Here is a 24930-nt window from a genome sequence, read left to right as displayed (position 1 = left end):
GGAATGGAAGTGTCTGAAGACAGCGTCAGAACGCTTGTTCAAAAAGCTGCGTGACTCGATAACATCTTTATCGTGGCCTGTAATAAGATATCTGACCCAGGCGATGGGGCAACACAAAGCTGCCGTTACCCTAAGTACGTCGTTTCGGATCCTCCCGATCCACACTCGGTTCTTTTAGGACCCTCAAGCACCGGTCACCGTTTTCGTCGAACTCGTCGAATGCGGTGTTGGATGTGGAACCATTGAATGTCTTATCGAATCTTCTCAGAGGGTCGCGTTTTCCATTCCGTGGTAGATTTACCGAAGCACTACTCTTGCCAGGGCTAGTGTTAGAAAGTTCTCTCAGGGTGATCCCGTGAGCTCACCTACCCGTCCGCGTATATTTGGATTAACCCCCAAGACTACCAACGATTAGGTAAGCAAAAAAAAAAGATAAAATTAAACCACTTATAACTTCCTTGTTTCCGAACAGATTTTATATTTGTCGTTGACTCGCGGTCATTTATAATTGGCTTTTCTATGAGACAAAGACTATCAGTCAGCCCGCGGATTATGTAGCGAATGCGAAACTTGTACGGCTTCCGCGATGGTCGATAAAGGAATAACATCTAGTAGTAAAATCAAACGGAACCAGCTTTTTTTTGGGTCCATTAATCGTAGTAGGACATGGTTAGGTCGCACAAATTCTACTGCCGTGCATCGTCTGCTTATTTCTGTCTGAATGCTTCCGATTATCGAGGGATTACTTATTATGGACCTTTGTATTAAAACACACTCCTACAGAAGAGAGCATTTGGCTATTAATATGAGAACTTAATATTGAGTCTTCGGCCTCCAGACGACAGTATAGCTACCGACAGTCACGTTATACGTGGAGCAATAACGATGATCTTTACTACTAAATAATAGTCTAAAACTACTATTTCGTTCTAATTAGTTGCATACGGCTTATTTTTTTATGGTATGAAGTGGTTACAAAAGCTTATGAATGAGAATGCAGCAATCTTCGAACTTTGACTCTGTTTGAGATCGAAGCGTCAATGGTGTTATAAGCGGCTGTCTCAAATGTCAATATTTCTAGGCCAATATCGATACATTAAAAATATTTTATTTTGAATTAAAAATAATAGTTTTTGAACTTGAGTTACATGAACATATATAGTTTATTATAGGTTTTATTTTTATTTTGTTGTATTCTTTTAAAACAAAAAAGAAGAAAGCGCAAAAAATGCATGTCAATTACATTTCTTCAAGTCATATAATATATACCAGGTATACCTATATATAAATACTCGTAATACAGAGTTTGATTCAAAACATTGACATTTTGAAAAGTTTAAGCCCAATGTGAGAGATGCAAGAGGGCGAGGACCCTTGCATGGCTTCAACTCTCAAACAGTTTAATTTTCGAAATCACAACTTGACCGCCAGTGATCTAATAACCAATGAAATTACGACTCTAAAGGTAATCACATAAACGAGTAATGTTAATTTTCCAAAGCAAGAATCTTTTGAAAGTGGTATTACATTTGAAGTCCATTTAGAGATATAAGCGAAATTTTATTTCATTGGGAATGTATACAAACGACTCGTTACTGAACATTAGTTTACAAGTCAGTTTTTAGCTTTAACACAACATTCAGGCTATGCACCAACACAGAAACTTACGCGTTCCACAAACTATTGGCGTAAGCGGTTTGTTATCACGAACAATATTTGGCTTATCGGCTTTTGTATTGCTCCGTTTGCTTACATAATTAGTAAAAGATTTAGTTCATGCTCCAGCTGTAGTATGCATTTCTTTCACGAGAAACATAGCAATTTCAGACTAAATTTGGAAGCGGTTGGGACTAACTTTTAAGGCGCCTAATGTACTCGTAACGTGCGATCAAATATGGAGAAACTAATTTGAATAATAACATAATTATTACAACCGAGTAATCTGTCGGCTTCATAAATATTTATATCAATAAATGTCGAAACTAAAGAGTAGGTACGTCTCCTCAGTATTGTCAAAAAAAAACACAATCCATGTCAATATTATAGAACTTGCTAGATAGAGTCAATGGTAAACTAAAGGATGCAACAGGTGTATTACTCAAAAAGAGGCAATATTTTTAGTGCGATGGGTGGCTATTAAAACTTTCAACAATAATAGAGATACTAACTTATAATAGTACTATTTGAGTTGTAGCCGTTTTTCTTATTTTTATTTAATAGTGGTAAGTGGTGTTTTAATAGATTAAAAGTGGAGAAATATTCGGCAAAAAAAGAAATAAATGAAAAAAAAGGCTTTTACTGCGCCTTATACACATACACACTTTAAAATATTAACTTAATAAATATTTATTCGCATGAAATATATTGTGAGATGATTTGAATGTGCTTAAAAGTTGTGATCAATATTAACTTTATTAATTTATTTGTCGACATATCAAATACACAACCTTGAGATATCTTCTGGGCGTATCGTGACAATCAAGTAATGAAAAAACATGGGTCCTATGTGTTTACAGATAATACAAATAAAGCACATTTGAAGATACATAAATAAATACATAAATAAATAGCAGCAACCGGTTTAATGTTGGAAAAGTTATTCATAACATGAAAACAAGAAAAGTAAAAATCCATAGCGTGAGCCTTCCCCTTGCTCTCCAAGACTAAACCTTCGCTGAGACGGATGCAATAAAAGGTTGCTAGCTGATCAGCTGATGATTTTGTTTTGTATTTTCTGCTGTAGTATGTGAGTATTCATAATGCTCTTTATACCTTGGCCGTCTAGAGATTAACGCAATAGGTCACTATTCTTACTATCGAAATGGCTCGATCCCGACTTCATTCCTTTGACGCATAAATTTATTTGCTCAGCGTCTGGCTGTTTATATCTATATCATTATGTATCATCATCATCAGTATATATATTTAAAGATTTATGACGTATGCGATATTCAATTTAACAATTTGAAAAATCACAAAAAGTCACTTCCATTACAACTGCATTGTTGAAAAATCAAAACATAGAAATAAAAGGTCTCATTTTATTGTAAACACAAAAGTCATTAAACTGTATTTACGCTCGTACTCATAAAGCAGAGCATCCAGTACAAGAGAAATAAAGCTTTTAAATTGTCTCGGGTGTGGTTTTATGGTTTCGTTTTCTCTTTAAATGGCAAAAGTGCTATCAAGTAGGAGGAACTAGCGCTTTAACGATAGAACAAAAAGAATGAAAGATTAATGTAGATCAACTAAAAAATATATATTATCGTAGCACTAAGCTGCCCTAAAAAAGGGCTACCGAAGTCTGTAATGAGCGCCACCTGTTACTCTATTGTATTTATGTGTTAATATAGTATTTGGTACACATCTTATATTATTCTGATGACAAAGACATCTTGGAGAGGCAGGTCTACGACATTAACTAAAATTATGACTATACTTGAGACCTTTGAACCTATATCTCAAGGTGGGTCATCTTTATGAAGTCATTTCCTCGCCGGGAGATATGTCCAAAAAATGATAGTATGCGCCCATGCACAAGCGCTGAAAGATGCTGCTTAATGTCAAGTTCTTGAAGAATGGAGATATTCGTGCGAAGTTCAGTCCATGAAATACCAAACATTCGTCTCCAGCACCACATGGAGATTACAAGACAAAATAGAAAGCTGCAGGTAACATAGAAACCTATATGCCACAACCAACAAAATGTACTTTAAGGAAATGGACGAATCTGCAATAATTGTGGCGTTGTTCATATAAGTACATGTAAGCGTAGTGTTTTATATTTAACCTTGAAACTTTAATGGTGTTCTTGTAAAGTGCGATTGTCGCGATGACGTCACGAGTGCACTGTTGTCGATATTACATGAACGCACTGCACCAACTTCGAGATGTGAATACGTGTTTTAATTACAATCTAATCTATTTGTGCTTTCGAACAATAATATTGAAAGTGCTCTAAAGAACTGGGTGGTTTTGAGTCATTTGTAGGTTGTTTATAAACAACCTACAAATGACTGATGATGAATGAATGATGAATGAAAAAATATATTTTTTTGTGGGGAATTGAAGTCGTCGTGGCCTAACGGATAAGACGTCCGGTGCATTCGTGTTGAAGCGATGCACCGGTGTTCGAATCCCGCAGGCGGGTACCAATTTTTCTAATGAAATACGTACTCAACAAATGTTCACGATTGACTTCCACGGTGAAGGAATAACATCGTGTAATAAAAATGAAACCCGCAAAATTATAATTTGCGTAATTACTGGTGGTAGGACCTCTTCTGAGTCCGCACGGGTAGGTACCACCGCCCCGCCTATTTCTGCCGTGAAGCAGTAATGCGTTTCGGTTTGAAGGGTGGGGCAGCCGTTGTGACTATACTGAGACCTTAGAACTATATCTCAAGGTGTGTGGCGCATTTACGTTGTAGATGTCTATGGGCTCCAGTAACCACTTAACATCAGGTGGGCTGTGAGCTCGTCCACACAGCTAAGCAATAAAAATAAAAAAAAAAAAAAAAAAAAAAAAAAAAAAAAAAAAAAAAAAAAAAAAAAAAAAAAAAAAAAAAAAAAAAAAAAAAAAAAAAAAAAAAAAAAAAAAAAAAAATTATACGAACTTGGAAATTATCTCTGTTCATTTATATAAGTATTCAAATTATTGTTTGAAAAATTGTGTGGAGAATATTGTGGTATTTCAATGCCTGCCTTGTTCACAAAAACTAAAATTTATTTTAAATTGTACAGTTAATTAAGTACATTTACAAACGGGACACTTATTGTCTTTTATCGAGAACGACATTTATATTAACCAGACGCTTAGAAATAATGTAATATAGTTAAATGTTAGTTGTAATTATGTAGTTAAATTTTATCATAAATGTAGCAAAATCATCATGGGCCTCTTTACAAGTCAGCATCTACCATAGAGTTTTTAATCAATTGGAGTAAGAAAAATGAAGTTTTAAATATTGAAATATATGTAAACATGCTCTACCTTTAATTGGACTTATAAATGTATTAGCTTGTAACTATGTGATAGTTTCAGTAGATTTAAATGAAGGTTGAAAAACCGGCCCTTAGAACTTCTTTTGATCCACAAAGTTTATAGGGAAAAGTGGAAGTTTCATACAATAGAAACGGTTATATGACCTGTTTTTGTTGTTTCTCTTGTGGAGTTACCCTTCTCGTAGAGAAAGAACTCCTTCAGAGGCAGGACCCTTTCTGTTTTAACCCATTGAAGTAAAGTGTAAGGAAAAATGTAAATTATTACTTCTTAGTAGGTAGTGCCACGTTTTCGTCCGCAGCGTTGTATAACACATTAACACATAAGAAAACGGTGGAAAAAGAAAATAATTTTCCACTTTGTTCTTGTTTTTCATAAAATAATAGGGTTCTGAGTCGCAATTTGGACGTTTGAGTTTTATTTGTTCATTTAATGGTATGTACGTATAGGCCGACAGACGAATTCACGGTCCATTTAATGTCGAACGCCCACCGGAGCCCATAGGCACCATAACGTGATTGTATAGTGGCCATCCTGCCCTTCAACTCGGAACGCAGGACACCTTCGCGGCTGGTACAGACAGGCTGGTATCTGTCCACATAAACCCTACCAACAGTAATTCCGGTTGGCGATCGCAGCCCGCTGGTATAACACTCAGGCGAAGGCTGCTCTCCATTATCCGGTAAATCGCTTAATCGCCTTTTGTACGACACTCACGTGAAAAGATACCCAAGTTTTTCTTAGGCTGTAAAAATAGGGCGGATTTCCGCTCGTGCACTGGATCAGAGCAGGAGGGCGGGTTGCGTTTGTAAGGTTTATTGTAAAATAATTAAAACAAAAATAATAAAATGTATCATGTTAAACTTAAGGCAATTATCGGATTGTTAAATAGCAACACTGTTAGTGGGAGCAATGGCAGTAGTGGGGACGTGACATAATAAAAAAGGCGGTAGTCTGAAAAAACGAGACAGAAATCAGTGTATTGAGTAGTGAGCAGATATCTAAGATTGTACAAGTGGAGTTACAAATAAAGAAGTATTAAGTGAACTATTGCAACCTGCGTATTTATTTACTGGCTCTGGAATATGAGCTACATCTCAGAAGAGGGATCGCCTCACGTAAGTACATTCTTGAGTTTCTTGTTAATTGGCCGTCATTTTATATTTCGCAAAAAAAAAAAAAGTATAGAAAATGAATTAGAACCGCGCTGACTACGGAGGTAGCTTCAAAGTTTAGCCCGGAATAAAGTGATACGCCATGATTGTGGCATCTTCTTTACTATTTTAATAACTGAGAAGTAAAAACTATCTGATGTTATGGTTATGTCACGTGTTTCATTATAACTCAACGTTCAAATGTTTGTTGAGCTAGAATAAAACCAAAATAACATTGTAATTTACGTTATTAATAATAGCGACCATATCGCATTGAGTTTTATGATGCGTATATAATATGTTGTGTACACGTATGTACATATTCTTTAATATCACCTTTTATTTTAGGTGTGTTCATTTGAATTTGTGTTTCAACCACGAATTCAATGTATAAAGCATAACTAGTTACGAACTTTATATAGGTAGTTCTCATTCTACTAATTTTTGCTCGGTGCCCCGCTCGCATAGTCCGTCGATAAAATGCTGCCCATGCTTTTCATTGATATTTTCATTTGGGGTAGGTGAAATAATGTTGATATGGGTCCGATGACTGAGAATTTATAGACAAACAATTGTCCTCTCTCTATCATATTAGTATAGGTTGAACGTTGTTCATATTATTCACGTTCAATTTAAAATAACATTTTGCAACGTCTGCAAGTTCCAGAACATGAATAGACAATCGTTTGATGACACCCTCGCGCAGCCGTAAAGGAAGCAGAGGTGAAGCGGGTCCCAGCCGATCTCGTACTCGTGGCAGCAGCTCTCGCACGTGCAGCCGGGCCCGGGAGCTGGAACTGTACCAAGAACGTATCCAGCGACTAGAACAAGAGCTGCAGCAAGAGCGGGAGATTTTACAGCGATGCAAGAGAAGTACACGGCGCTCTTCAACCGAGAGGCCACGTGCGACCTCTCTTCGTGCAGCTACAGAGACGCGCCGAAGTGACTACGGGCGGCATGCAAACGTCAACCATGAACGCCGTGCAACACATATCAGGTCACGTAGTCCTTCCTTTTCTACTAATGATGTTTGTTGTCAAATTCTAGTCTATTAAGCACTGTCCCGAATCTCAATCGTTAGCGCAGAACACATCGATGATTAATAAAATATCACAGGAAATGTGTGGCTGAAAGAAATTAATGAAGGCGCGTCGGTTTATGGTTGGGACGATACCACCACTATACACTTTTCTACACTTACTATAAACCTCACGAACAAATTATGGCCAGTGCTTCGTAGACATGTTGAGATGAAGAAGCAAGCTTAATGAACCTATAGAGCAATACTATTATGAAAAACTGTCTCTGTTAAACCCATGTGGTATTTCTGGTAAGTGCGCTGTCGATTGCATAATTCACTGAATTAGTGACAGGACTATGAAGTATAGTGCCTTAGCTTTGCGCTGCTCTCTTCCAGAAAGGCTTTTACAGTTTCTAATGAGTTATAGGGACACGGTTAATGATCAACAACGATCGCAATTGAAAAAATAAAAATGTCTCTGACAGCGAATCAACTTCTAAAAAGAAAAGAAAGTTTATATTAACGGTATGGTCTTTGAGTCGCTCGTGGATTTTGAAATGACCCTCATTATAATATCTATAGCGCACAGATTAGGCAAATTCATGACAATATACCAACCATCATGAAAGGCTTTGGTAATAAGCTAACAAAGTTACCCGGGAGCAAACTTCATCAACAACATCTCGAGATTGATGGCGTTCGTGCTAGTGATTTGTAGATTAATTTATGATCAGCTGTTAGATGAGTCTTTGTTAATTGGTAAATCTTTTACTAAACAACCTCATATAATCTCTATATATAAAAATGAATTGCTGTTCGTTAGTCTCACTAAAACTCGAGAACGGCTGGACCGATTTGGCTAATTTTGGTCTAGAATTATTTGTGGAAGTCCAGGGAAGGTTTAAAAGGTAGATAAATATAGAAATGCTCGGAATTAAATAAAAATAACAATTTTGTTTTTCCTTTGATATGTCCCCCGTCGGACGGACGTTGGTTGTTTTAAGTTTATTTTATACAAAAGTTTAGGTCTTTTATTTATCGATTGAGGCACTACAAAGCATGCCGGGTCAGCTAGTTTTTATAAAGATTCAACTACTTTGAGGTTTTTAAATGTAGATTCTGAATTGCTGTTTGTTCGAGGAAAATAATAAAAATACTAAGTCACCTTCAGCTAGCTATTCGGAAGGGTCAGCGTTATATTGTGTATTAGTACAGCATATGGGTTATGTGTTAATAACTAATAGATTAGTGGCAAAATTAAACAACGAAGCCATTATTAGTGGAGGCATTTACCTAGTTAAAAAATGGGCAGTTATATGCGACTGTCACACCAGTATCAATACGCTGCCTATTACACGCTATTACATGAAAATAATATAATTTTTCGAACCGAAGCGATTAAGGTTATAAATAGATTAACTAAATAATTCTCACCGATAGTTTCGAATCAGGCCCATAAGGTAATGAGTGATAACTTAATTGATAAGAACTAGTTATTACTTGGTACAGCAGTCACTGAGCGAGATAAATTCTGAGAAGGATAAGGCACGCGGAAGGGTAAATGAGGTGTTGGAGGCTGGCATACTTAGGGAATCTACATCAGAATTTGTGAGTCCAATAATTTTAGTACCTACGTAAGAAAAAGGAGAATCCACAAAACAATGTTTAGACAGGTTAGAAGTTGACATTAAGCCTTGCAAAGTGTAGTTTCTTGCAGAACAACATCGAATATTTGGGTTGTGAGGTTAGTGCGGAAGGCGTTCGACTAAAATACAGTACGTCATTGGCTTTCCGCGTCCTGGAAACTTACACGGTCTGAAGTTTTGCGTTGGTCCCACACCCCCTGAATAAACTTAATGTCTGGGAATGTTCGCAGGCACAGGAACATGCGTTTCTAGAACTGAGAAAGTCTCGTTGATAGGCCGGTCTTAATCCAAACGCAGAACATGAGCTTCATTCAGATGCTAGCAAATTAGGAGTTGGAGGAATTCTATTACAGCGTATTCCAGGAAATTCCAACCAGTAGCATTCTACAGTCGTCAAACTTCTCCAGAAGAAAGGGTTATCCATTCATATGAACTAGAGACATTAGCTGTTATGTGTTCACTCAAGAAGTTTAGGGCTTATTTACTAAGGAAGGCATTCAAGATCGCGACTGATTGTAGTGCATTACGTTCTACCTTTCAAAAAGAGATCTAATTCCTCGGATCGCTAGATGGTGGCTCTTGATTCAAGATTTTAGCTGCGAGTTAAGTATAGGGCAGGGACCAGAACGGCACACGTCGATGCAATGTCGCGTAATCCTGTCCCGGAAGAAAATACTTTAACTATTGCACACACACACATACCGACTGTTTAACCATTAATGATGAAGACTGGTTATTAACTCTTCAGTTAGGTGACTCGGACTTAGGTAGAATCGAGACATACTTTATATATTATACTTTATATAACGTCCGTCTGGTGTAGTGGTAAGTGACATGGTCACTGCACTGGGGGGGTCGCGGGTTCGAGTCCCGCCAAGGGAGGATATTTGTATGATAAATATTAATGTATTTTCCAGGGTTATGGATGTATATTAAATGTGTGTATGTGTATAATAGGAATCTTGCATTTGTTTCCGATATCTGGTACCTATAACACAAGTTCTTTGCGAACTTATCACGGGACCAGTTAGCGTGGCGTAATTGTTAGTAAAATATTTATTTATATTTATCTATTAAAGACTGCTTTATCATTCGCAATAATAAGCTATTAGGTATTTAAACAAAGTTTAACAAGATGTTAGATGGGTGGTACTAAAAGGTACTCAATGGCAAAATTGTAAGTTGAACCATGACGAAATAGAACAATTAGGCGGAATTATTGGTTTGTGAAAATGACTCTTTTTGCGTAAGCGCGTGTATTGAGTACGCTTACGCGAGGCATACATAGCATGCACGGCAAGGATTGTTACATCCTATTTTGAAGTTCGACATTCCTTTTCACACGCTTCACCTTGATCATGTTGGGTTCTTCATAAGGTCAAAACGGGGCTATACGTACATTTTGGTTATAGCAGGTTCCTTTACAAAGTTTGTATTTATTAAATCTGTGCACGAAGGTGCAGAACGTCATTATATGCTTGAAGAGATATTTTATACTTTCAGCGACCCAGATAGGCACGTTAGTGATAAGGAAAGTTTTTCACATCTCAACTATTCAAGAAAATTTGTCTTAATAAAGGTATCTAACAAATTTTAAATTCCAGTCCACGATCACAAATGGTATAACAGCATGATTTTAGACTCATTAACTGCACAAAATTTAAAAGCAATGAGAAGGATTGGAATAAAAAGTTAGGAATAATAAATGGGGTTTAAGTAATACTGTACAGAAGACTACTGATAGGACAACAATGGAAGTCATGTTCGGTATGAAAATGAATAGTGAAATTAATCCGGCCTTAAACGAAGAGTGCCTAGAGAGACTGACTGATCTTATTTCTATACGGAAACAAGTTAAGGAAAGGATAGAAAACAAAACATTATTACGATAGGAATAGGAAACCGGCTCGAAATTACAACAAGGGAGAACTCTTGAAAGTATTAAAATCTTCTTTTAAAAGACACAAAGCTACTACGAAGGCTCTTTCAAGAACCTTAAGTGCTAGGTGATGATCATTATAGGATAAACGATCCCTGGATTTGAAGGGATGAAAAATAAACTACTTTTGCATACGATCGTATGCAGCAATGGATACATATCGCGTCACTTGATCTTCTTATCAATGAACTTTATACTGATCACGATGCAACCGACACTGAATAATAGTATTAGTAATGATCGATTATAGTCTAGAATATATTACTAAGATATCAGTATTTATCGGTTAATATATGTACATAAACATATTATTATTATGCTTAAATTGTTATTATGTATACAATTAATTTGATAAAGAAATTATGCTGCAGTATTATTTTATTTACAGGTCAGGAGCGAGAATGGATTGGTTCGCACCTTGACCAGAAAGTCCTTGAGAATAGATTGATTCAAGGCAAAATAGGAAATACTACAGCTGAGAATTGATTGGTTCAGTTTGTGTATTTTATAAAGTCCTTGAGAATTAATTGGTACCTACAAGGCAAACAAGAAATACTATAGCTGAGAATTGATTGGTTCAGTTACTTATATTTCATGAAGTCCTTGAGAATTGATTGGTTCAGTTTGTTATATTTTATTTCACGAAGTCCTTGCAATTGATTGGTCTAGTGTGTTTAAAGTCATTGAGAATTGACTAGTTCGAAGGAGTTTCATAATTGCGAATTGACTGGTGTGAAGGAGTTTCACAACTGAGAATCGACTGGTGTGAAGGAGTTTCACAACGGAGAATCGACTGGTTCGAGGAAGTTTCACAACTGAGAATCGACTGGTTCGAGGAAGTTTCACAACTGAGAATCGACTGGTTCGAGGAAGTTTCACAACTGAGAATCGACTGGCTGAGGCAGTTTCACAACTGAGAATCGACTGGCTGAGGCAGTTTCACAACTGAGAATCGACTGGTGTGAAGGAGTTTCACAACGGAGAATCGACTGGTTCGAGGAAGTTTCACAACTGAGAATCGACTGGTTCGAGGAAGTTTCACAACTGAGAATCGACTGGCTGAGGCAGTTTCACAACTGAGAATCGACTGGTGTGAAGGAGTTTCACAACGGAGAATCGACTGGTTCGAGGAAGTTTCACAACTGAGAATCGACTGGTTCGAGGAAGTTTCACAACTGAGAATCGACTGGTTCGAGGAAGTTTCACAACTGAGAATCGACTGGTACGAGAAAGTTTCACAACTGAGAATCGACTGGCTGAGGCAGTTTCACAACTGAGAATCGACTGGTGTGAAGGAGTTTCACAACGGAGAATCGACTGGTTCGAGGAAGTTTCACAACTGAGAATCGACTGGTTCGAGGAAGTTTCACAACTGAGAATCGACTGGTACGAGAAAGTTTCACAACTGAGAATCGACTGGCTGAGGCAGTTTCACAACTGAGAATTGACTGGCTGAGGCAGTTTCACAACTGAGAATTGACTGGCTGAGGCAGTTTCACAACTGAGAATTGACTGGCTGAGGCAGTTTCACAACTGAGAATCGACTGGTACGAGAAAGTTTCACAACTGAGAATCGACTGGCTGAGGCAGTTTCACAACTGAGAATTGACTGGCTGAGGCAGTTTCACAACTGAGAATCGACTGGTACGAGAAAGTTTCACAACTGAGAATCGACTGGCTGAGGCAGTTTCACAACTGAGAATTGACTGGCTGAGGCAGTTTCACAACTGAGAATCGACTGGTACGAGAAAGTTTCACAACTGAGAATCGACTGGTACGAGAAAGTTTCACAACTGAGAATCGACTGGCTGAGGCAGTTTCACAACTGAGAATTGACTGGCTGAGGCAGTTTCACAACTGAGAATCGACTGGTACGAGAAAGTTTCACAACTGAGAATCGACTGGCTGAGGCAGTTTCACAACTGAGAATTGACTGGCTGAGGCAGTTTCACAACTGAGAATCGACTGGTACGAGAAAGTTTCACAACTGAGAATCGACTGGCTGAGGCAGTTTCACAACTGAGAATTGACTGGCTGAGGCAGTTTCACAACTGAGAATTGACTGGCTGAGGCAGTTTCACAACTGAGAATCGACTGGTACGAGAAAGTTTCACAACTGAGAATCGACTGGCTGAGGCAGTTTCACAACTGAGAATTGACTGGCTGAGGCAGTTTCACAACTGAGAATCGACTGGTACGAGAAAGTTTCACAACTGAGAATCGACTGGCTGAGGCAGTTTCACAACTGAGAATTGACTGGCTGAGGCAGTTTCACAACTGAGAATCGACTGGTTCGAGGAAGTTTCACAACTGAGAATTGACTGGCTGAGGCAGTTTCACAACTGAGAATCGACTGGTTCGAGAAAGTTTCACAACTGAGAATTGACTGGCTGAGGCAGTTTCACAACTGAGAATCGACTGGTACGAGAAAGTTTCACAACTGAGAATCGACTGGCTGAGGCAGTTTCACAACTGAGAATTGACTGGCTGAGGCAGTTTCACAACTGAGAATCGACTGGTACGAGAAAGTTTCACAACTGAGAATCGACTGGCTGAGGCAGTTTCACAACTGAGAATTGACTGGCTGAGGCAGTTTCACAACTGAGAATTGACTGGCTGAGGCAGTTTCACAACTGAGAATCGACTGGTACGAGAAAGTTTCACAACTGAGAATCGACTGGCTGAGGCAGTTTCACAACTGAGAATTGACTGGCTGAGGCAGTTTCACAACTGAGAATCGACTGGCTGAGGCAGTTTCACAACTGAGAATTGACTGGCTGAGGCAGTTTCACAACTGAGAATCGACTGGCTGAGGCAGTTTCACAACTGAGAATTGACTGGCTGAGGCAGTTTCACAACTGAGAATCGACTGGCTGAGGCAGTTTCACAACTGAGAATTGACTGGCTGAGGCAGTTTCACAACTGAGAATCGACTGGCTGAGGCAGTTTCACAACTGAGAATTGACTGGCTGAGGCAGTTTCACAACTGAGAATCGACTGGCTGAGGCAGTTTCACAACTGAGAATTGACTGGCTGAGGCAGTTTCACAACTGAGAATCGACTGGCTGAGGCAGTTTCACAACTGAGAATTGACTGGCTGAGGCAGTTTCACAACTGAGAATCGACTGGCTGAGGCAGTTTCACAACTGAGAATTGACTGGCTGAGGCAGTTTCACAACTGAGAATCGACTGGCTGAGGCAGTTTCACAACTGAGAATTGACTGGCTGAGGCAGTTTCACAACTGAGAATCGACTGGTACGAGAAAGTTTCACAACTGAGAATTGACTGGCTGAGGCAGTTTCACAACTGAGAATCGACTGGTGTGAAGGAGTTTCACAACGGAGAATCGACTGGTTCGAGGAAGTTTCACAACTGAGAATCGACTGGTTCGAGGAAGTTTCACAACTGAGAATCGACTGGTTCGAGGAAGTTTCACAACTGAGAATCGACTGGTACGAGAAAGTTTCACAACTGAGAATCGACTGGCTGAGGCAGTTTCACAACTGAGAATTGACTGGCTGAGGCAGTTTCACAACTGAGAATTGACTGGCTGAGGCAGTTTCACAACTGAGAATTGACTGGCTGAGGCAGTTTCACAACTGAGAATCGACTGGTACGAGAAAGTTTCACAACTGAGAATCGACTGGCTGAGGCAGTTTCACAACTGAGAATTGACTGGCTGAGGCAGTTTCACAACTGAGAATCGACTGGTACGAGAAAGTTTCACAACTGAGAATCGACTGGCTGAGGCAGTTTCACAACTGAGAATTGACTGGCTGAGGCAGTTTCACAACTGAGAATCGACTGGTACGAGAAAGTTTCACAACTGAGAATCGACTGGTACGAGAAAGTTTCACAACTGAGAATCGACTGGCTGAGGCAGTTTCACAACTGAGAATTGACTGGCTGAGGCAGTTTCACAACTGAGAATCGACTGGTACGAGAAAGTTTCACAACTGAGAATCGACTGGCTGAGGCAGTTTCACAACTGAGAATTGACTGGCTGAGGCAGTTTCACAACTGAGAATCGACTGGTACGAGAAAGTTTCACAACTGAGAATCGACTGGCTGAGGCAGTTTCACAACTGAGAATTGACTGGCTGAGGCAGTTTCACAACTGAGAATTGACTGGCTGAGGCAGTTTCACAACTGAGAATCGACTGGTACGAGAAAGTTTCACAACTGAGAATCGACTGGCTGAGGCAGTTTCACAACTGAGAATTGACTGGCTGAGGCAGTTTCACAACTGAGAATCGACTGGTACGAGAAAGTTTCACAACTGAGAATCGACTGGCTGAGGCAGTTTCACAACTGAGAATTGACTGGCTGAGGCAGTTTCACAACTGAGAATCGACTGGTTCGAGAAAGTTTCACAACTGAGAATTGACTGGCTGAGGCAGTTTCACAACTGAGAATCGACTGGTACGAGAAAGTTTCACAACTGAGAATCGACTGGCTGAGGCAGTTTCACAACTGAGAATTGACTGGCTGAGGCAGTTTCACAACTGAGAATCGACTGGTACGAGAAAGTTTCACAACTGAGAATCGACTGGCTGAGGCAGTTTCACAACTGAGAATTGACTGGCTGAGGCAGTTTCACAACTGAGAATTGACTGGCTGAGGCAGTTTCACAACTGAGAATTGACTGGCTGAGGCAGTTTCACAACTGAGAATCGACTGGTACGAGAAAGTTTCACAACTGAGAATCGACTGGCTGAGGCAGTTTCACAACTGAGAATTGACTGGCTGAGGCAGTTTCACAACTGAGAATTGACTGGCTGAGGCAGTTTCACAACTGAGAATCGACTGGTACGAGAAAGTTTCACAACTGAGAATCGACTGGCTGAGGCAGTTTCACAACTGAGAATTGACTGGCTGAGGCAGTTTCACAACTGAGAATCGACTGGCTGAGGCAGTTTCACAACTGAGAATTGACTGGCTGAGGCAGTTTCACAACTGAGAATCGACTGGCTGAGGCAGTTTCACAACTGAGAATTGACTGGCTGAGGCAGTTTCACAACTGAGAATCGACTGGTTCGAGGAAGTTTCACAACTGAGAATCGACTGGTTCGAGGAAGTTTCACAACTGAGAATCGACTGGTACGAGAAAGTTTCACAACTGAGAATCGACTGGCTGAGGCAGTTTCACAACTGAGAATTGACTGGCTGAGGCAGTTTCACAACTGAGAATTGACTGGCTGAGGCAGTTTCACAACTGAGAATTGACTGGCTGAGGCAGTTTCACAACTGAGAATCGACTGGTACGAGAAAGTTTCACAACTGAGAATCGACTGGCTGAGGCAGTTTCACAACTGAGAATTGACTGGCTGAGGCAGTTTCACAACTGAGAATCGACTGGTACGAGAAAGTTTCACAACTGAGAATCGACTGGCTGAGGCAGTTTCACAACTGAGAATCGACTGGCTGAGGCAGTTTCACAACTGAGAATCGACTGGTACGAGAAAGTTTCACAACTGAGAATTGACTGGCTGAGGCAGTTTCACAACTGAGAATCGACTGGTACGAGAAAGTTTCACAACTGAGAATCGACTGGCTGAGGCAGTTTCACAACTGAGAATTGACTGGCTGAGGCAGTTTCACAACTGAGAATCGACTGGTACGAGAAAGTTTCACAACTGAGAATCGACTGGCTGAGGCAGTTTCACAACTGAGAATCGACTGGTGTGAAGGAGTTTCACAACGGAGAATCGACTGGTTCGAGGAAGTTTCACAACTGAGAATCGACTGGTTCGAGGAAGTTTCACAACTGAGAATCGACTGGTTCGAGGAAGTTTCACAACTGAGAATCGACTGGTACGAGAAAGTTTCACAACTGAGAATCGACTGGCTGAGGCAGTTTCACAACTGAGAATTGACTGGCTGAGGCAGTTTCACAACTGAGAATTGACTGGCTGAGGCAGTTTCACAACTGAGAATTGACTGGCTGAGGCAGTTTCACAACTGAGAATCGACTGGTACGAGAAAGTTTCACAACTGAGAATCGACTGGCTGAGGCAGTTTCACAACTGAGAATTGACTGGCTGAGGCAGTTTCACAACTGAGAATCGACTGGTACGAGAAAGTTTCACAACTGAGAATCGACTGGCTGAGGCAGTTTCACAACTGAGAATTGACTGGCTGAGGCAGTTTCACAACTGAGAATCGACTGGTACGAGAAAGTTTCACAACTGAGAATCGACTGGTACGAGAAAGTTTCACAACTGAGAATCGACTGGCTGAGGCAGTTTCACAACTGAGAATTGACTGGCTGAGGCAGTTTCACAACTGAGAATCGACTGGTACGAGAAAGTTTCACAACTGAGAATCGACTGGCTGAGGCAGTTTCACAACTGAGAATTGACTGGCTGAGGCAGTTTCACAACTGAGAATCGACTGGTACGAGAAAGTTTCACAACTGAGAATCGACTGGCTGAGGCAGTTTCACAACTGAGAATTGACTGGCTGAGGCAGTTTCACAACTGAGAATTGACTGGCTGAGGCAGTTTCACAACTGAGAATCGACTGGTACGAGAAAGTTTCACAACTGAGAATCGACTGGCTGAGGCAGTTTCACAACTGAGAATTGACTGGCTGAGGCAGTTTCACAACTGAGAATCGACTGGTACGAGAAAGTTTCACAACTGAGAATCGACTGGCTGAGGCAGTTTCACAACTGAGAATTGACTGGCTGAGGCAGTTTCACAACTGAGAATCGACTGGTTCGAGGAAGTTTCACAACTGAGAATTGACTGGCTGAGGCAGTTTCACAACTGAGAATCGACTGGTTCGAGAAAGTTTCACAACTGAGAATTGACTGGCTGAGGCAGTTTCACAACTGAGAATCGACTGGTACGAGAAAGTTTCACAACTGAGAATCGACTGGCTGAGGCAGTTTCACAACTGAGAATTGACTGGCTGAGGCAGTTTCACAACTGAGAATCGACTGGTACGAGAAAGTTTCACAACTGAGAATCGACTGGCTGAGGCAGTTTCACAACTGAGAATTGACTGGCTGAGGCAGTTTCACAACTGAGAATTGACTGGCTGAGGCAGTTTCACAACTGAGAATCGACTGGTACGAGAAAGTTTCACAACTGAGAATCGACTGGCTGAGGCAGTTTCACAACTGAGAATTGACTGGCTGAGGCAGTTTCACAACTGAGAATCGACTGGCTGAGGCAGTTTCACAACTGAGAATTGACTGGCTGAGGCAGTTTCACAACTGAGAATCGACTGGCTGAGGCAGTTTCACAACTGAGAATTGACTGGCTGAGGCAGTTTCACAACTGAGAATCGACTGGCTGAGGCAGTTTCACAACTGAGAATTGACTGGCTGAGGCAGTTTCACAACTGAGAATCGACTGGCTGAGGCAGTTTCACAACTGAGAATTGACTGGCTGAGGCAGTTTCACAACTGAGAATCGACTGGCTGAGGCAGTTTCACAACTGAGAATTGACTGGCTGAGGCAGTTTCACAACTGAGAATCGACTGGCTGAGGCAGTTTCACAACTGAGAATTGACTGGCTGAGGCAGTTTCACAACTGAGAATCGACTGGCTGAGGCAGTTTCACAACTGAGAATTGACTGGCTGAGGCAGTTTCACAACTGAGAATCGACTGGCTGAGGCAGTTTCACAACTGAGAATTGACTGGCTGAGGCAGTTTCACAACTGAGAATCGACTGGTACGAGAAAGTTTCACAACTGAGAATTGACTGGCTGAGGCAGTTTCACAACTGAGAATCGACTGGTGTGAAGGAGTTTCACAACGGAGAATCGACTGGTTCGAGGAAGTTTCACAACTGAGAATCGACTGGTTCGAGGAAGTTTCACAACTGAGAATCGACTGGTTCGAGGAAGTTTCACAACTGAGAATCGACTGGTACGAGAAGTTTCACAACTGAGAATCGACTGGCTGAGGCAGTTTCACAACTGAGAATTGACTGGCTGAGGCAGTTTCACAACTGAGAATTGACTGGCTGAGGCAGTTTCACAACTGAGAATTGACTGGCTGAGGCAGTTTCACAACTGAGAATCGACTGGTACGAGAAAGTTTCACAACTGAGAATCGACTGGCTGAGGCAGTTTCACAACTGAGAATTGACTGGCTGAGGCAGTTTCACAACTGAGAATCGACTGGTACGAGAAAGTTTCACAACTGAGAATCGACTGGCTGAGGCAGTTTCACAACTGAGAATTGACTGGCTGAGGCAGTTTCACAACTGAGAATCGACTGGTACGAGAAAGTTTCACAACTGAGAATCGACTGGTACGAGAAAGTTTCACAACTGAGAATCGACTGGCTGAGGCAGTTTCACAACTGAGAATTGACTGGCTGAGGCAGTTTCACAACTGAGAATCGACTGGTACGAGAAAGTTTCACAACTGAGAATCGACTGGCTGAGGCAGTTTCACAACTGAGAATTGACTGGCTGAGGCAGTTTCACAACTGAGAATCGACTGGTACGAGAAAGTTTCACAACTGAGAATCGACTGGCTGAGGCAGTTTCACAACTGAGAATTGACTGGCTGAGGCAGTTTCACAACTGAGAATTGACTGGCTGAGGCAGTTTCACAACTGAGAATCGACTGGTACGAGAAGTTTCACAACTGAGAATCGACTGGCTGAGGCAGTTTCACAACTGAGAATTGACTGGCTGAGGCAGTTTCACAACTGAGAATCGACTGGTACGAGAAAGTTTCACAACTGAGAATCGACTGGCTGAGGCAGTTTCACAACTGAGAATTGACTGGCTGAGGCAGTTTCACAACTGAGAATCGACTGGTTCGAGAAAGTTTCACAACTGAGAATTGACTGGCTGAGGCAGTTTCACAACTGAGAATCGACTGGTACGAGAAAGTTTCACAACTGAGAATCGACTGGCTGAGGCAGTTTCACAACTGAGAATTGACTGGCTGAGGCAGTTTCACAACTGAGAATCGACTGGTACGAGAAAGTTTCACAACTGAGAATCGACTGGCTGAGGCAGTTTCACAACTGAGAATTGACTGGCTGAGGCAGTTTCACAACTGAGAATCGACTGGTACGAGAAAGTTTCACAACTGAGAATCGACTGGCTGAGGCAGTTTCACAACTGAGAATTGACTGGCTGAGGCAGTTTCACAACTGAGAATTGACTGGCTGAGGCAGTTTCACAACTGAGAATCGACTGGTACGAGAAAGTTTCACAACTGAGAATCGACTGGCTGAGGCAGTTTCACAACTGAGAATTGACTGGCTGAGGCAGTTTCACAACTGAGAATCGACTGGCTGAGGCAGTTTCACAACTGAGAATTGACTGGCTGAGGCAGTTTCACAACTGAGAATCGACTGGCTGAGGCAGTTTCACAACTGAGAATTGACTGGCTGAGGCAGTTTCACAACTGAGAATCGACTGGCTGAGGCAGTTTCACAACTGAGAATTGACTGGCTGAGGCAGTTTCACAACTGAGAATCGACTGGCTGAGGCAGTTTCACAACTGAGAATTGACTGGCTGAGGCAGTTTCACAACTGAGAATCGACTGGCTGAGGCAGTTTCACAACTGAGAATTGACTGGCTGAGGCAGTTTCACAACTGAGAATCGACTGGTACGAGAAAGTTTCACAACTGAGAATTGACTGGCTGAGGCAGTTTCACAACTGAGAATCGACTGGCTGAGGCAGTTTCACAACTGAGAATCGACTGGCTGAGGCAGTTTCACAACTGAGAATTGACTGGCTGAGGCAGTTTCACAACTGAGAATCGACTGGTACGAGAAAGTTTCACAACTGAGAATTGACTGGCTGAGGCAGTTTCACAACTGAGAATTGACTGGCTGAGGCAGTTTCACAACTGAGAATGACTGGCGAGCAGTTCACAACTGAGAATGACTGCTGAGGCAGTTTCACAACTGAGAATCGACTGGCTGAGGCAGTTTCACAACTGAGAATTGACTGGCTGAGGCAGTTTCACAACTGAGAATCGACTGGCTGAGGCAGTTTCACAACTGAGAATTGACTGGCTGAGGCAGTTTCACAACTGAGAATCGACTGGCTGAGGCAGTTTCACAACTGAGAATCGACTGGTACGAGAAAGTTTCACAACTGAGAATTGACTGGCTGAGGCAGTTTCACAACTGAGAATCGACTGGCTGAGGCAGTTTCACAACTGAGAATTGACTGGCTGAGGCAGTTTCACAACTGAGAATTGACTGGCTGAGGCAGTTTCACAACTGAGAATTGACTGGCTGAGGCAGTTTCACAACTGAGAATTGACTGGCTGAGGCAGTTTCACAACTGAGAATCGACTGGTACGAGAAAGTTTCACAACTGAGAATTGACTGGCTGAGGCAGTTTCACAACTGAGAATTGACTGGCTGAGGCAGTTTCACAACTGAGAATCGACTGGCTGAGGCAGTTTCACAACTGAGAATTGACTGGCTGAGGCAGTTTCACAACTGAGAATCGACTGGTACGAGAAAGTTTCACAACTGAGAATTGACTGGCTGAGGCAGTTTCACAACTGAGAATCGACTGGTGTGAAGGAGTTTCACAACGGAGAATCGACTGGTTCGAGGAAGTTTCACAACTGAGAATCGACTGGTTCGAGGAAGTTTCACAACTGAGAATCGACTGGTTCGAGGAAGTTTCACAACTGAGAATCGACTGGTACGAGAAAGTTTCACAACTGAGAATCGACTGGCTGAGGCAGTTTCACAACTGAGAATTGACTGGCTGAGGCAGTTTCACAACTGAGAATTGACTGGCTGAGGCAGTTTCACAACTGAGAATTGACTGGCTGAGGCAGTTTCACAACTGAGAATCGACTGGTACGAGAAAGTTTCACAACTGAGAATCGACTGGCTGAGGCAGTTTCACAACTGAGAATTGACTGGCTGAGGCAGTTTCACAACTGAGAATCGACTGGTACGAGAAAGTTTCACAACTGAGAATCGACTGGCTGAGGCAGTTTCACAACTGAGAATTGACTGGCTGAGGCAGTTTCACAACTGAGAATCGACTGGTACGAGAAAGTTTCACAACTGAGAATCGACTGGTACGAGAAAGTTTCACAACTGAGAATCGACTGGCTGAGGCAGTTTCACAACTGAGAATTGACTGGCTGAGGCAGTTTCACAACTGAGAATCGACTGGTACGAGAAAGTTTCACAACTGAGAATCGACTGGCTGAGGCAGTTTCACAACTGAGAATTGACTGGCTGAGGCAGTTTCACAACTGAGAATCGACTGGTACGAGAAAGTTTCACAACTGAGAATCGACTGGCTGAGGCAGTTTCACAACTGAGAATTGACTGGCTGAGGCAGTTTCACAACTGAGAATTGACTGGCTGAGGCAGTTTCACAACTGAGAATCGACTGGTACGAGAAAGTTTCACAACTGAGAATCGACTGGCTGAGGCAGTTTCACAACTGAGAATTGACTGGCTGAGGCAGTTTCACAACTGAGAATCGACTGGTACGAGAAAGTTTCACAACTGAGAATCGACTGGCTGAGGCAGTTTCACAACTGAGAATTGACTGGCTGAGGCAGTTTCACAACTGAGAATCGACTGGTTCGAGAAAGTTTCACAACTGAGAATTGACTGGCTGAGGCAGTTTCACAACTGAGAATCGACTGGTACGAGAAAGTTTCACAACTGAGAATCGACTGGCTGAGGCAGTTTCACAACTGAGAATTGACTGGCTGAGGCAGTTTCACAACTGAGAATCGACTGGTACGAGAAAGTTTCACAACTGAGAATCGACTGGCTGAGGCAGTTTCACAACTGAGAATTGACTGGCTGAGGCAGTTTCACAACTGAGAATCGACTGGTACGAGAAGTTTCACAACTGAGAATCGACTGGCTGAGGCAGTTTCACAACTGAGAATTGACTGGCTGAGGCAGTTTCACAACTGAGAATTGACTGGCTGAGGCAGTTTCACAACTGAGAATCGACTGGTACGAGAAAGTTTCACAACTGAGAATCGACTGGCTGAGGCAGTTTCACAACTGAGAATTGACTGGCTGAGGCAGTTTCACAACTGAGAATCGACTGGCTGAGGCAGTTTCACAACTGAGAATTGACTGGCTGAGGCAGTTTCACAACTGAGAATCGACTGGCTGAGGCAGTTTCACAACTGAGAATTGACTGGCTGAGGCAGTTTCACAACTGAGAATCGACTGGCTGAGGCAGTTTCACAACTGAGAATTGACTGGCTGAGGCAGTTTCACAACTGAGAATCGACTGGCTGAGGCAGTTTCACAACTGAGAATTGACTGGCTGAGGCAGTTTCACAACTGAGAATCGACTGGCTGAGGCAGTTTCACAACTGAGAATTGACTGGCTGAGGCAGTTTCACAACTGAGAATCGACTGGACGAGAAGTTCACAACTGAGAATTGACTGGCTGAGGCAGTTTCACAACTGAGAATTCGACTGGCTGAGGCAGTTTCACAACTGAGAATCGACTGGCCGCACCTGGAACGCTGAGGCAGTTTCACAACTGAGAATTGACTGGCTGAGGCAGTTTCACAACTGAGAATCGACTGGTACGAGAAAGTTTCACAACTGAGAATTGACTGGCTGAGGCAGTTTCACAACTGAGAATTGACTGGCTGAGGCAGTTTCACAACTGAGAATCGACTGGCTGAGGCAGTTTCACAACTGAGAATTGACTGGCTGAGGCAGTTTCACAACTGAGAATCGACTGGCTGAGGCAGTTTCACAACTGAGAATTGACTGGCTGAGGCAGTTTCACAACTGAGAATCGACTGGCTGAGGCAGTTTCACAACTGAGAATTGACTGGCTGAGGCAGTTTCACAACTGAGAATCGACTGGCTGAGGCAGTTTCACAACTGAGAATCGACTGGTACGAGAAAGTTTCACAACTGAGAATTGACTGGCTGAGGCAGTTTCACAACTGAGAATCGACTGGCTGAGGCAGTTTCACAACTGAGAATTGACTGGCTGAGGCAGTTTCACAACTGAGAATTGACTGGCTGAGGCAGTTTCACAACTGAGAATTGACTGGCTGAGGCAGTTTCACAACTGAGAATTGACTGGCTGAGGCAGTTTCACAACTGAGAATCGACTGGTACGAGAAAGTTTCACAACTGAGAATTGACTGGCTGAGGCAGTTTCACAACTGAGAATTGACTGGCTGAGGCAGTTTCACAACTGAGAATCGACTGGCTGAGGCAGTTTCACAACTGAGAATCGACTGGTACGAGAAAGTTTCACAACTGAGAATTGACTGGCTGAGGCAGTTTCACAACTGAGAATCGACTGGCTGAGGCAGTTTCACAACTGAGAATTGACTGGCTGAGGCAGTTTCACAACTGAGAATCGACTGGCTGAGGCAGTTTCACAACTGAGAATTGACTGGCTGAGGCAGTTTCACAACTGAGAATCGACTGGCTGAGGCAGTTTCACAACTGAGAATTGACTGGCTGAGGCAGTTTCACAACTGAGAATCGACTGGCTGAGGCAGTTTCACAACTGAGAATTGACTGGCTGAGGCAGTTTCACAACTGAGAATCGACTGGTACGAGAAAGTTTCACAACTGAGAATTGACTGGCTGAGGCAGTTTCACAACTGAGAATCGACTGGTACGAGAAAGTTTCACAACTGAGAATCGACTGGCTGAGGCAGTTTCACAACTGAGAATTGACTGGCTGAGGCAGTTTCACAACTGAGAATCGACTGGTACGAGAAAGTTTCACAACTGAGAATCGACTGGCTGAGGCAGTTTCACAACTGAGAATTGACTGGCTGAGGCAGTTTCACAACTGAGAATCGACTGGTACGAGAAAGTTTCACAACTGAGAATCGACTGGCTGAGGCAGTTTCACAACTGAGAATTGACTGGCTGAGGCAGTTTCACAACTGAGAATTGACTGGCTGAGGCAGTTTCACAACTGAGAATCGACTGGTACGAGAAAGTTTCACAACTGAGAATCGACTGGCTGAGGCAGTTTCACAACTGAGAATTGACTGGCTGAGGCAGTTTCACAACTGAGAATCGACTGGCTGAGGCAGTTTCACAACTGAGAATTGACTGGCTGAGGCAGTTTCACAACTGAGAATCGACTGGCTGAGGCAGTTTCACAACTGAGAATTGACTGGCTGAGGCAGTTTCACAACTGAGAATCGACTGGCTGAGGCAGTTTCACAACTGAGAATTG

General features: G+C 42.0%; 1 protein-coding gene and 1 pseudogene across 4 annotated transcripts in view; one reads left to right on the top strand and one right to left on the bottom strand.

The window, feature by feature from the left end:
* The window catches only part of cyc (basic helix-loop-helix ARNT-like protein cyc), a 112291-nt gene that overhangs the window by 21672 nt on the left and 65689 nt on the right, over positions 1 to 24930 (bottom strand). The gene's annotated exons all lie outside the window — the stretch shown is intronic.
* Positions 6846 to 7738, top strand: LOC149503640 (uncharacterized; annotated as a pseudogene).

The sequence above is a fragment of the Bombyx mandarina genome, chromosome 01, assembly GCF_030267445.1.
Source record: "Bombyx mandarina strain Sakado chromosome 01, ASM3026744v2".
Classification (NCBI taxonomy): domain Eukaryota; kingdom Metazoa; phylum Arthropoda; class Insecta; order Lepidoptera; family Bombycidae; genus Bombyx; species Bombyx mandarina.
Note: the sequence above shows the minus strand (reverse complement) of the source record. Positions and strands in the feature narration are given on the sequence as shown.